This window comes from Anastrepha ludens, chromosome 6 (genome assembly GCF_028408465.1).
Source record: "Anastrepha ludens isolate Willacy chromosome 6, idAnaLude1.1, whole genome shotgun sequence".
NCBI lineage: Eukaryota > Metazoa > Arthropoda > Insecta > Diptera > Tephritidae > Anastrepha > Anastrepha ludens.
This window is the reverse complement of record NC_071502.1, coordinates 36,077,212-36,091,069: the sequence shown is the minus strand read 5'-3', so window position 1 is coordinate 36,091,069 and position 13,858 is coordinate 36,077,212. Positions and strand designations below refer to the sequence as shown.

The 13,858-nt window shown below is 34.5% G+C and overlaps 1 protein-coding gene across 9 annotated transcripts in view; it reads right to left on the bottom strand.

The window, feature by feature from the left end:
• LOC128868315 (matrix metalloproteinase-14) overlaps positions 1 to 13,858 on the bottom strand; it is an 89,561-nt gene that overhangs the window by 58,533 nt on the left and 17,170 nt on the right. The window contains exon 1 of one of the 9 annotated variants that reach the window (XM_054110259.1): positions 10,123 to 10,416. The exons of 7 other annotated variants lie outside the window; for them this stretch is intronic. The gene's annotated coding sequence lies outside the window, so the exon portion shown is untranslated. Of the gene's footprint in view, positions 1 to 9,970; positions 10,067 to 10,122; positions 10,417 to 13,858 lie in introns of those variants that run through there. One more of the 9 variants, XM_054110260.1, reaches the window with a different exon arrangement.

The window sequence follows — 13,858 nt, the reverse complement described above, 5'->3', positions numbered from 1 at the left end:
TCTTCCAACGGGACCTAAAAGGGGAAATTCCATTGGCTGAGTCAGTTCGCTCATTTGGCACCTTCCAACATTTTTGTATTATAAATTTGTTTAAATGATACACACGCACACAAACATATGTAAATATAAATTTGAATGCGAAATAATGACTTTAAACTTCAGAAACAGTTGCGATCCAATTTTAACTGCTGGCTAATTACTTATGTACATATGTATTTGTAGGCATGCATACATTTGGATATATACAGTGGCGAGCATAACTGAGTGCATGTTGATCTTTTTTTTTTAATATTTACGATGTTTTTCAAGGTAACATTTTCGTGTTATTTTTTTGTACTATACTTTTCCTTCTTTGACTAAAATCATATAAATGAAATTTTCAAACTTTTTACAAAATCTTTAAAAATTTATTTATTTATTTTATTTTATTTTATAAAGGTTTACATAACAATAAAATTATTATACAAACTGAAAGTAGTGCAGCGCTAGCATCGGAGGCTTACGGCTGGAATTTTAAAAATTTAAAATAATTTCATATACATAAATTTTCAATTTTAATCTGAAAAATTGTTAGTGTGCAGTTTTATAGCTGATTATTTTTTGGTAAAGTGCAAGCTTTAAGCGTCTGTAAATCAAAATGATTTTGAAAACTTTTGTTGTTATGTTTGTTGCATATAACAAATGTAATTCATCAAAACGTTAGTTGACTCTTTTTAATTTTGTTTTGCAAACCGATCTGACGCATTTGCTTCAACCAGAAATGCAAAACCCAAGCGACTTTTTAGTCAATTGAAATTCGCATTTATTTTACTAAAATTTCATGAGTCATGTTACTGCGTACTTGAAAATTTTCTAAAATTTCAGATTAAAAAGCTTAATATTTAGATCAAAATTTTTTGGATTTTTCTAAACTTCGTATGAAATTTGAAAGTTTGGTTTTTTGATGGTTTTGGTAAAAGAAAGAAAAATATTGAAAGAATATTTGCTTAGGGAGAAAGAAATCCATTATTTTCACGCAAAGTATCGATCAAACAATTTAAAATTTATGCTCGTTGTTAAGTTTCATACAAAAAATATTCTACTGCTGTTTTTTGTTTGTTCCATTCAGTTGTGGGTAACAGGGCGTTAACAATGGAAATCAACATAGAGAAAATGCGATACATTTTACAGTTTTTCTTCGATAAAGCCGCCAGTGCAAGCCAGCTCGCTGAAATTGTGAATGGTGTTTATGGTGCCGATACTTCAACAGCTAATTACGTGCAATTTGGGTTTCGTCGAGTCTGTTCATGTTAAGGGGTTAGGGGTAGTCAGAGGCCCGAAAAAATGATGATTTTCAATAATTTTCTTTTGCTAGTCAATTTACAAAAATAAAAGCATAGCATTAGTACATCATGTTTCGACTTGACGTTAGCAAAATTTCAAAAAATTATTTAATAATTGTAAAAGTTATCGCTATTTGTGTGGAGCCCATTTCTTCAGAAGTGCCCTCAGACAAGAGAAATTAGTTTTCTTAATAGATAATCTTGTGAATAGGGCGGTCTCAGGAAATATTTTTCAGATTTTCGAGAAAAAATCCGACAATTAATTGTTTAATAAATGGAAATTTTTGAAAAAAAAATCCTTCGATCAGGCACGAGTTTTTTATGTTTTTCAAAAGCAGTATACATTTTATTGAAATCTACCCAGTGGTTTTTAAGTTACAGTGATCACCAGTTCAAAAAACATAATTTTGAGAAAAACGCATTTAAAGTTTTGCGAACGCTCCAGAGCGCTCGAAAAGTGTTTGTCGGATTCGCTTCACATTTTTACACAGTATTTTTAAGATATTATACTTTAAGAAAATGCAAAAAAAATTCAATTTTTTGAAAATTGTGACTACCCCTAACACCTTAAAGAAGATGTTGATAATGTCGAAAATGTTGATAAAATCACAGAACTAATCGAAGTTGACCGACATGTTAGTAGTCGTAGCATCGCACAGAAGATAAAGATCGATCATAAAATAGTTTTAAACTATTTGCGCAAAAATCTTACGCAAAGTAGTATAAAAAATAAATTTAAGTCTAGGAGGTAATTTTAAGTCGTCATGCACTCAGTTATGCTCGCCACTGTATGTGCTCCACAGAATCAATTATTAGTTTAATAATTGTTCGGGGTTGAAGGTCGGCTAGCGAAGTTTAAGGCTAGCGATGGTTAACTTTGGGAGTCTGTAGTTTTCCGATGGCCACATTCCATATTCGAACACGATTTTACATACATATATATGTCTGTAGGCTCAAATACTCATACATGCGCACATCGGTAAAGGTATCCTTATACTGCTACATACATACATATCTTATTTTGCATACGTATATAAATACACACACGCACATATATACATACTTTTATTTATACACTTAAATATTCAAATGAATGCAGTCATGTATGGTACATATGTATGTATGTATGTATACTTGGCCCCATGCATATTTATAGACTGTTAAAGCATGAAATTTTAGTTTTATTTGCCTTATTGCTTTAGTAAATGCAGTTTATTTATGAAACTGGGTATTTTTATGGATATATGAATGTGCATGTATGCTCGTTTGTAGATATGCACATCTATGTATGTGTATGAATGTGAGTGCATGTGAAGATATGTATAAGAACGCATTAAAGTTCGAATGGGTAAAAATAAACCAACTTGAGTTATGCCTTATTTCCGATTCAAGTGAAACGGACACTGTTGGAAGCGACTGCGGAAAATGCATTTTCCACCATATTCTATAGATAGGCATATGCACACAACCACAATTAGCGTTTCAGAATGCTTACAATTTTCTATGCACATAATTCGCTGTCTCATGTCTTCATATAAGCAGGTGAATCTAATACTTTTATGCAAATCTTTAAATATATCACTAATTTTGGTTTGATGTTTATATGTAAAGTGCATTTAGCATGCCATTTCGAAGTTTCCCAGTAATTCTTCTCGAGCACTGATTCATTAGAAAGATTAAGTAAGTGCGGTGACGATAAAACGCGATAGGAATTCTATGTGCTCTCATAATTGCAGTTATGTAAAAGCATCAGCTATTAAGCCTGCTTTTTCCTGAAAATATTTTTCCATGCTCAGGTGTATATCTCATTTTTTACTAGAACTAGAACTGTTTTGAACTTAATTATTGTATCTGCTGATAACTAGTAATATTTAGTGACTTTAAAATAGCATTTGCTTTGTTTGTTTATGGCTGTTATAACTAATTTTTAGAACTCACTAATTTGATTAGAATGAAAGCTAGAATTTATGTTTTTACGATTTATTCTACCGATCGCTTGCAGTTGCATGTTAGTAATTTTTTAAATAAACCTCAGTTATTCTCAGACATCCTAATGCATTTCGAGCTCCATGCCCGTCAATTCTAAAAATAGTACTAACCATTTTTAAATTTGTTTGATTAAAAATATATTAGTTTTTCAAAAGAGTGTTTTAATTGAAGCAAAAAGCGCGTTTAAAAAAAAAAAATAAATAATTGGCGCGTACACTTCTGTTAGGTGTTTGGCCGAGCTCCTCTCCTCTTATTTGTGGTGTGCGTCTTGATGTTGTTCCACAAATGGAGGGACCTACAGTTTCAAGCCGACTCCGAACGGAAAAATGTTTCTCTTAATTTTGGTGTTTCACCGAGATTCGAACCAACGACGTCTCTGCGAATTCCGAATGGTAATCACGCACCAACCCATTCGGCTACGGCGGCCGCACAAAGCGGGTTTAAACATTTTTAATTTAAATAGCAGGAATTGTGGATGCCAATAGTAGCGGAAAATTTTGGTCTTGTGATTTCGGGATATCGGGGTTCGACCCGAGATTCATGTTTTGAAATAACTTTTTTAATATAAATGAATCAATGGCATCAAATAGGTGGAAAAAAATAAAAAAACCATTTAAAATTTTAGATAAACTGATTTTAGAAAATAAATATAGCCATATTCCGCATGTTGAACTCAACCATCGTACACTTTCAAGCCAAAAAGAAAAAAATCGTATCTAAAACGGTTTTTTTATTTTGACAAAAGGCTTAGCTTTTAGCTCTTAATTAGTCCTTTAATTGGGGCTAAAGTTGATTTTAGGACATTTTTCGTTTCGTTTTCAAGATATTTACAGCAAACTAAGCCATTCGCAAGGGACACAAATTGAACTGGATTTCGTGGCCATCAATTCAAGCGCTGATATTAGAGAACCTGAGCCAATATTTCAATATGAATAGTTTTAGAATGTTGCGCATTAATGTTGCTTAAAAATGATTCTGATTTTATCGAAAAATTACTAATTTTTTTTTAAATTAAAGTATTCGGGTAAACAGAAATATTCGGAGTATTTATTTTCACATAATAAAAACGAACTTAACAAAAATAATATTTATTTGTGAATAAATTAAACGAAAATTAACCAAACCAAAAATTTTAAACATATTTATTCTACTCCATAAAACCAAAAATTCTAACTCCATAAAAAAATTCTACTCCATATAACAAAAGTCATTTTTCAAAAAAACAAAAAATATTATTGCATTTAAGATGTGTACTTAGGTAGGTAGGTAGGTTTATAGGTAGAAGTGGCGGCCGGCCTCCAAACCAACTCACTTAGACCGTTGTCGATTCATTGTGACACCACAGTAGCAGTTTATTTGCTACTCCTTGCTAAACCATTTTGTTTTAAGTGCAAACCCATTAATCTGGCTCACACTTAAATCCCTGAGGTCATCAGTTTTATTTAGAAACGTTGAGCCAAAATATCTAAACTTACTGGCATGCCACGCCGGACAGCAATAGAGAAGGTGTCTAACGGATTCTTTCTCCTCATTATTGCAGCTTCTGAAAAGTCGTTCAATCTTTGAGCTTATCGACCTATGATACAGTGACTTGTGATCAAATCAACTAACATAGAGACGTTTTTCCTTGACCGATTAAGTAGCGTCTTTGAGCGTCTAGAGTCCCATTTTGGTAACATTTTTTTGTAGCACTACATGTCGACTATCAACCCATCTCGTGTTGCTACTTCCACCACGCAGTTTGTAGTCTGAGAGGGGTATACATGCAATCTTCATATAAAGGCGGAGGCGAAAGGTAGTACGCTCTCTCGCCAATTTGTTTGCCTTACAATTCCCTGGTATGTCACTATGCCCTGGCACCCATATCAAATGCATGCGGAAATATTCCCGAATCTCGTTAATAGACGACCGGCATTTGCGAGCAATGATAGAATTAGTGACAACCTCACCAAGAGATTTAATCGCCGCTTAGCTATTGGACTAAATCTAGATTCCTCTGAAGGTAGTCACAATTTTACCAACCAGACAGCTGCCTCATTATTGTCTAACATTTCAGCATGAAATACGTTACAGTGATTAGAAGGCGAACCGAAACGCTGACTTTGGCTGCTTTCAGTAGACACCAAAGCCAACTTTATCTTCAAGCTTTGATCCATCAGTAAAGTACCATAGGCAGTAGGTAAGAACAACAAATCCTTTAACTGGAGTCTTCTAGTCTTCATCTTAATCATGATCTAGATGCAGTCTGTTACAAATAAAACCTACTGATGCATAACATTGTTTTTTTTTTAGATGTATAGTTTCAAAACTTTTCTTTATAGTAGCCAAAGATGGCACTTTTTTGTAAAAATGTTTGAAAAACAAAAGTGATTTTTTTGGACGCAATTTTCAATTCTTGCCAATTTACGCCATAATGCAGAAGTAAATTAAAAGAAGTTTCATGCAAATTGCAAAGCTTTTTCTGTAATAAAATTTTGTAATAAACAAGCTTTTTTTAATTTGATGTTTAAAATTTTTCGGGGTCCCGAGATTTTCGGGACCTGAAAAACGTCTGACTCCCGGGATTAATCTCCCTCGCATACACGTACTCAAATTTTTAATATAACACCCACATTTTTCGGGATCCCGATATTATCGGGATTTAAAAAACACCGGGATCGCGGAAGTAATTCATCTTGTATGCATATATTCAAGTTTTTAATATAACGTACATACATTTTTCCGACCTGAAATACACCACGATCTTTGGATCCCGGTATTAATCTCTCCCATGCACGTATTCCAGTTTTTAATATAAGGTACACAAATTTTCCCGTATCAAATGCTTTGATTAATTGCTAATTATGACCTACACAGGCTAAACGAGGTGGCAGAATATTTGTTGACGCGCCTACTCTCGAATCTTTCACAGTGCCCAAGTAATATGTGCTGGCTAGATCGAGTAATTAATTCTCCATAACTAGACTTAATTCATTCTGATGCAAGTAAAATTAATTTTAATAAAACATTTATTTGTGTGATATAACACCTATAACTAACTCGATTGCTCTTCAAAAGTTTTAATATTGAATTGATCGTTCTTATCGAAGTAAGATATGCATACATTTTGCCATTGATGTATCGTATGTGTTTGTGTGTGTATACAAAGAAGCGTTTAATTTTTTTTGTTTTACTTTTCTCAGACAAATAACAAATATGCAAGTGACTCATAAACAATTGCCTTAAGCTGACTTGACTTAGTCAAGCCCCGTGTGTATGCGCGCAGAAATCGCGTAATTATTAAGACATAAATACCGCCATACATACAAATGAGCATATTTATTTGTATAGGTGTGTGCGAGTGTATTTTAATATGCACACATTAATAAACAAATGGAGCTTTGACAAATGCTTTTATTAGTCCTTTGTTTAAAAGTCATTTGGATGGATACGTAAAATGTGTGTTTTTTGTTTTTTTATTTTATTTTTTGTTTGCTTCATACAATATGCATATGCATGCATGTATGTAGTATCTGTATTCGTATAAAATATTTGAGATCACTGGGCACCTGGCTGTGCATTCTGCATTATTAAAAGTATTAAAAGTAAATAAAATTGAATTGAATCTGTGAGGAAATATGTGCAATATTTAGTCATAAGTATGTAAACAAAGAATAAATTGAGGAAACGAATCAATCGCTTTTGTTTGCTATTTGGAGCGAAAAACCCACTCACAGTCACCGTGAGCAAATGTTCGTGAGTTCGACGTGAATGAAAAAAAAAACAACACACTTGCTTAGGTATCTTATCAAAGATAAATATTTTTTAACAATACTAGATAACAAACATACATACATATGAGTAATTGTGATGCCTTGGCAACTTTGCTGAAGGGCCCCCAAGAAGGGCTTCCATTTGAAACAAATAAATATTCAAAATGTTTTGAAAAGTATTCTAAGATACGGTTGCACGTCGTTTATTTTTTTTTTCTAAGGTACAAAGCCAAAAACCTAAATTTAAAAAAAATAAAAAAAAAAAAAAACACTTGGGCTACTCACAGTTTTCTTCTAAAGTTAAAAGCGGCAGCTCTCAAGGCACATCAGTACGGGAGCAGTAGTAGAGCAGCTGCTTAGACGTTTTTTTGCAATTTTGTGTGTTCTCTAATTTACCAAACTTTGTTTATCTTTCACTTTGTTGTTGTCTAGAGAATTCAAGCAATAATAAAAAAGCTTGCCTTTGTTGTTTTTGCTCTTCTGCTACTCCCTTACTGATGTGCTTGGGGAACTTTGAAAATGTGAGCATCCTTTTATGAATTTTTTATATTTTAATTTGTTGTTTTCTTTTTTCCTTGATAATAATTTAAATACAAAAAAAATGTATGCAACGTTACAATTTAGTGTCGTTCCTAGTCGGAACATAGGGCACATTTTATAATTGGTGGGAAATTAAAACGAAAAAATGCCTCGCACAAGCGGCAAAGTGATGGACAAAAGAGACAAAAGTTTGATGAGCGCAAATGTTCCCGGATAAGGGGTAAGTGATGCCAATTTAACACAAGAGATAGAATAAAGAGACACATGAGTCAAAGCGAGCCAATATTAGCCATTAGTGGTATATATGATTTGTATGCAAAACGAAAACAAACAATGTTACCACCTGGCTTAACACAAATGTACCTGTAGAGCTGTTATCACGCTAAATAAGAATTAATAGCTGATATTGGGAAATTTTAGAGCGAAATAACTGATATTCTATGTACAAAAATGCCGCTTTTTCGTTAACTGGTATTCTTAAATATTTATGTACAATATGTGCATGTATGTATGTATGTATGTATGTGTATTTGGAAGTTTTCAGCCGTAAATTTAGGAAATACCAAGAGTTGTGTAATTATAGATGTGTTGTGTGTGATGCCAAATTCTACGACCTGAATGCAAATTCGCATTCTCTATTGGTATTATCCGCTTGATACTGGATGGTTTATAATTTTTGTCCATTTCGTGGTGAGTTACAAAACTTCTATGCATGTAAAGTGTGACAAATTAACTACTAATTTTATGTTGCGTATTGAATAAAAATCTACATACATACACACACGTACCTGCACATAGATAAGATTACGAATTCTATGTCAGGTTGGTATTTATGTGCGACTACACTCGTATTACCTCAGCTTAAGTCAATTCCAACTATTTCAAGGGCTGGTTGCTATCAAAAGTATGCGCATATGTATGTATGTGTGTAGGGAATAACAAGCGTAAATGTGCAAAACAATTAACACATTGATATTTCGGTTCGAAAATTTTGAATATCGATAGAACAAAATTAATTAAAAAAAAAAGTATAAAAAAAAATTATTTAGGGTAAGGAAATCTTGCTTTTGGAGGTGTTTAATCAGATATATCAAACGGGCAATAAAATTTCGCTTTGTGTGGGCTGAAAGACGTAATAATACGATATTTGAATAATATTTGCCTGCCAAAACAGGACTTCTAACATAGAAATGACGTTTTGCATATTTATTCTGTGTTTTATATGTATATTTGCTCATTTACTTCAATAGTGTCGTAATACAAACAAAAAAAAAAACATTTTTTATTGTTTAGATAAGTATGAAGAAATGAAAGCAAGTTTTTCTTTTATGCTGTATGTAAAAAAATCATAGCGGTATCTATTACAGCATCTCCTTACATAAAAGCAAGTCTTTACTTTTACTTAGGGAGGCATAGTAAATTGAAAAATCTGTAGCCGCTTTTCAGGACATTTGGGTGTTTTTTTAGTTATGACACTATTGAAGTTCCTGTACGATATATGTACATAGATAAGTTTGAGGAAAATGTAATCCATTATTTTCTCCATATATGGATGTAGTGCTCGATATCTTTGTAAAGTATCGATCAAACAATTTAAAATTTGTGCTCGTTGTCAAGGTGACATTTCACACTAAAAAATGCTTTTACTGTTTTTTGTGTGTTCCATTCGGTTGTGAGTTACAGGGTGTTAACAATGGAAGTCAACAAAGAGAAAATGCGGTACATTTTATTTTTATTTTTTTTTTGTTTTTTTTCTTTGATATCTCTTAAATGCAACTACTTTTATGCTGTACTTAAAATTTATTGTATTAAAATCCAATGAACACTAAACAGTATCAAAGTGGTGACAAAGCAACCGATATACGACATGACTTGAAAATGGTGTATAAAATATTTATAAATTTCCCAGCATTTAAAAAAATACCAGTTGACTAGAAATTCTTTGGGGCAGAGTGTCTTGATTACTAGCCAGTTGAAAATTATACAACCCATACGCCCAATAACCAAAAAAGGATGCCTTTTGACAGATCGGCGTTACTCAGGCATCGAGCGATCTGATTTCCTGCTAGCTTCAGGCCGGATTTTTTCCTAGCGATTAAGTGTCCGAAATACCTATTCACTCAGTTTCCTGCGCGTCGTCTATGTTTTGGTAATTAAACTGTATGTTTGTTTATATATTTGTGGGTAGGCACATAAGTATCGACTAAATTGGTGGCAAAATATTATAAGAGCACCATCAAACACATATGTATGTATGTATGTACGTATGTATGCACGAGTATGCACATACACATATATGCATGCATGGTGCATTTGTTAATTTGTTTTCATGGAGTTAGAGATAGAAATTACGATTATATTCCTTACACAATTGCAATCGCGTTAGTCGTTAGTAACTGGCTTTGATGCAGCTTTTTTCTTCCATGCAACTGAATAAACTGGGATAGATAAAATTCACTTTGCACATACGTATATGGTCGCCATTCAATATCTGTATGTATATGTAGTTGTGTACGTACTTGCACCGGCTGAAAATGATCGAAACGTCAGACGTAATGAAGCTAAAATAATTTTTTAGTCCAATAATTCAACACGCATTTCATATGTAAGTATGTATGTTTGTATTCACATTAGTATTCAAGTTATGTGCGCAACTTTGTCGTTAGCGGCCGTTGATTTAACTTAAAAATCATTAAAGTAGTGTATAAGAACCGAAAAACTGATCGCGTATAATAAAACACAACCGCCCAGCGCTGCGAGCAAAATTGAACTGACGCTATGTCGTACGCGATGCGACAGTACAAGTCACCCACTGATCGTTGGATCGTTTGATCGCTGCCGGAAAGCTGTTGCCGTTGCGTTATGCTTGGAGAATGTGACGAGGGAGCTTTTACTTTCTTTTTTTTGTGTGTTTTTGTTGATGCCTTTGCATTGTCAACGTTTGTGGCGGGATTTGCCTCAGCTGTTCATGTTCTCTTCTCGGCATTTTATTGCCAATGTGATGATTTTACTCCCTCCGCTGAGAGCAAATATGTGTGAATTAGTTGCTGCTGTGTCGATGCGCGAATACTTGATTCTGGTTATTATTTGCTCTCCAATTGTTGACCCTCCGGCGGCTGGATTGCTGAACTGCACAGTCAGCAAGCGTACGATAAGTTTGCGACAAGTCCACGGATTGTTGTTTAACTTGTTCCACAGACAGTTTCTGCTATGGTGGCGTCAATACTTCGTTGGATATTCCCCTGTAGGGGGACTACAGCGTCCCCCGCCCTTAATTTGCTGATGATTAATACTTGGCTTCTTGGAATCAACTGAGTTCGTCATGCGCGCGAGACACTAGTTTTGTGTAAAGCCGGCACGCACCATTCTTGCTACATATGTACACATATACATGTATGTATATATGTAGATTCTCCACACCCTCGTATGTGCATATAAATGTAGATATGTATCTAAAATGTGTCTTTATGGTCTACAGCAAGCCAACAGTAAATATACATTAAAACACACATATATGGGTATATACATACATACATACATGTAATATTTTGAGGACGTACATACATATGAATGTGTGATATCTGCTTATACTTGTACTCATATATTATACATTCATACATATTGAGTTGTTAAACACTTCAGCATGAGCCATATTCTCAGCTGTGGCAATTCATTAATGAATGAAAGAAGCCCACTGAACGTAAGTTTTAAGGAAATAATTTTGAAATCATACTCAGATACACACACATATGCACTTTATAAATGATTAAACTTAATGTATTAAACTTAGTGCCGTTTTCTCAATATTTGGGTAAAATATCCTTTAATCGGTGGTAGCTTAACCGAGTGTTGGCTTGAAATTACAATTTTATTTGCAGTTGTATTTATTTCTGCTTAGCTGACCTCGGGTTAGTTCTATCATTCTGAATATTTGTGAAAATAATTCACAAACGCTCATTGTAAATACACGCAAACTCATCATTAATTGAGTTTTGTTTATGATTATTATCAAAACGCTTAGCAGTGCGGCAGCGTAAGTTCCAACCTGAAGCACACAGTGTGAACAGGGTGCTCCACATAACGGTTTGTTTTTTACTCGTATACTATTTTGATAGTGGCACCTCGCTGGAAATCGTGACATAAATTTAGTACCACATCTTCGTGGAACGAAATGAATCTGAACGAAATGCTTAAAGGTCCTTAAGAAATATTTTATCCTAATGTCCAAAGTCAATGCTTTGTAGCCTAAGCAGTGCATTTAATGAAAGGCGGCCAAAATCATCTTTTCTGACGAAGCGCATTTTTATCCCGGAGACAAAACTGTCGCATCTTGGGATCGTAACACCCGCGCGTGGTCATCGAGAAGCTCCTCAAAGAGGGGCAGTTAGGTGTGGATTTTGTAACGGTAGCACCAATTAGCCAATTTTGCTTTGAAATTCTGTTGGAAACAAAACTATCAACGGCGAGCGCTACAGGGAGATGATAAATGAGTTTAGTGACCGAAAATTGTAGACATGGATTTGGAATGGACAATTGCATTAGTAAAATGGAATGCATCAAATGATCATTGGCGTTAACCAAATGGCGCGCCATGCCACACAGCCCATGGCACATTCGATTGTTTACGCGGCCAAGCTGTAATTGTGTTATCAGCCATTATTTTTTTTTGGGAAATACTATACGTACTACCCTGTATATTTATACAAAATGTTTCGGCGCGCTTTTTCCAACTCACATTTTCGTTATCATTTCCCATAACACGTTTGCGTAACGAGAAAGTTATGCCAAATAATTTCTGAGATATTTCATTTTACTGCTGACTGGTTCACTGACTCACTGACCCATCAAAATTATGGTGCACTTCCCGTGGGAATAAAAGCTTAACAGTTGGCATGTAGATTTGATACAAGGTGGCGCAAAATTAGTCACTCTAACAGAAGATGTATAATTTTTGAAAATGGCGTCACACATCAATCGTGCTTGACACTTTTGGGCTATCCAGCTGCAGTATACATACAAAGAGACAAGGAGTGGAGCGCGTAAAGGTCAAGTCGAAAAATGTTTGGAGCTTTTTGATTGCGGTTTTGTCGCACAGACATGAAGGTTAAATGTGATTTCTAGTCAAAAAAGAGTGGATCGATTAGATGGTGCATTATCATGCAAAAAGCGCCAGCTTCCTCCTTTGGGGTATTCAGGGCGAATTCGACGAATGCGATACAACAAACGCTTCAAAACGCCAAGAATGAAAAATGCATTGACGGTTTGGCCCGTTGGTACGAACTTCTTGTGGACTCATAAAAACAAATGAATAAAATCAAGTCGATGATTTTTGACTTCCCCAAACGCGATTTTTTGGGAGGTGGCTCGTCTGGGGCGTTCCATTCGGCACTTTGACGCTTAGTTTCAGGTTCATGTTGGAAACACCACGTTTCATCACCAGTTACAATGTTGTAAAGGAAGTTCTCGTCTTTTTTCGCCTTCTTAAAGAGGTCTTTCGAATGTTGAATTCTGAGCAATTCTTGGTCCTCAGTTAACTTGTGCGGAATGAAGCATTCACAGACCTTTTGGAGATATTTAACTACAATTCCATGAATTTCAACGATGTTTTTGGTTCATTTTTGATAAATTTACGAACAATTTCGATGCAGTTTTCGGGGATTACTGATTTTGGGCGGCCCGTATGATCATTGTCCTTAATGTCCTCACAACCATCTCTGAAAAGTGTAAGCCACTCATGAACTCTGGCACGAAATAGACCTTCATCGACATAAACTTTTTTCATCAATTCAAATGTTTTACCGATTTTAAAATAAAATTTGATATTAGCTCTTTGTTCGAAGCTCATTTTTGTACCGATGACACAAATATACTGACACTTTAGACGCAATAACTTCGCTTCCACTAAACCGAATGTCACCAAGCTTTCACTGGAAGTGTTACTTCCAACGCACTAACTCATTAAAAAGGTGGCATCATCAAAAACATTTTTATGACGCCAGTCTTGTGGACTATATCTTGTAGGCGATACTTCGTTATGTAGAGAGGCGATACTTCGTTAGGTGGAGACTTTTGCTAACGAGATTTTAACCGTCAATATATTTCGAAGGTTCCGCTGCTCAAAATTTTATCGAGCATTTTTGTATGAGAAATTTCGCAGCAACGAACACACATTTTGTTATATTCATTTCTTTGTTTCTCGATTTCTCAAGGTTCCTTATATTGTGGCTTAAGTGTACCATGTAATATAAAATTATA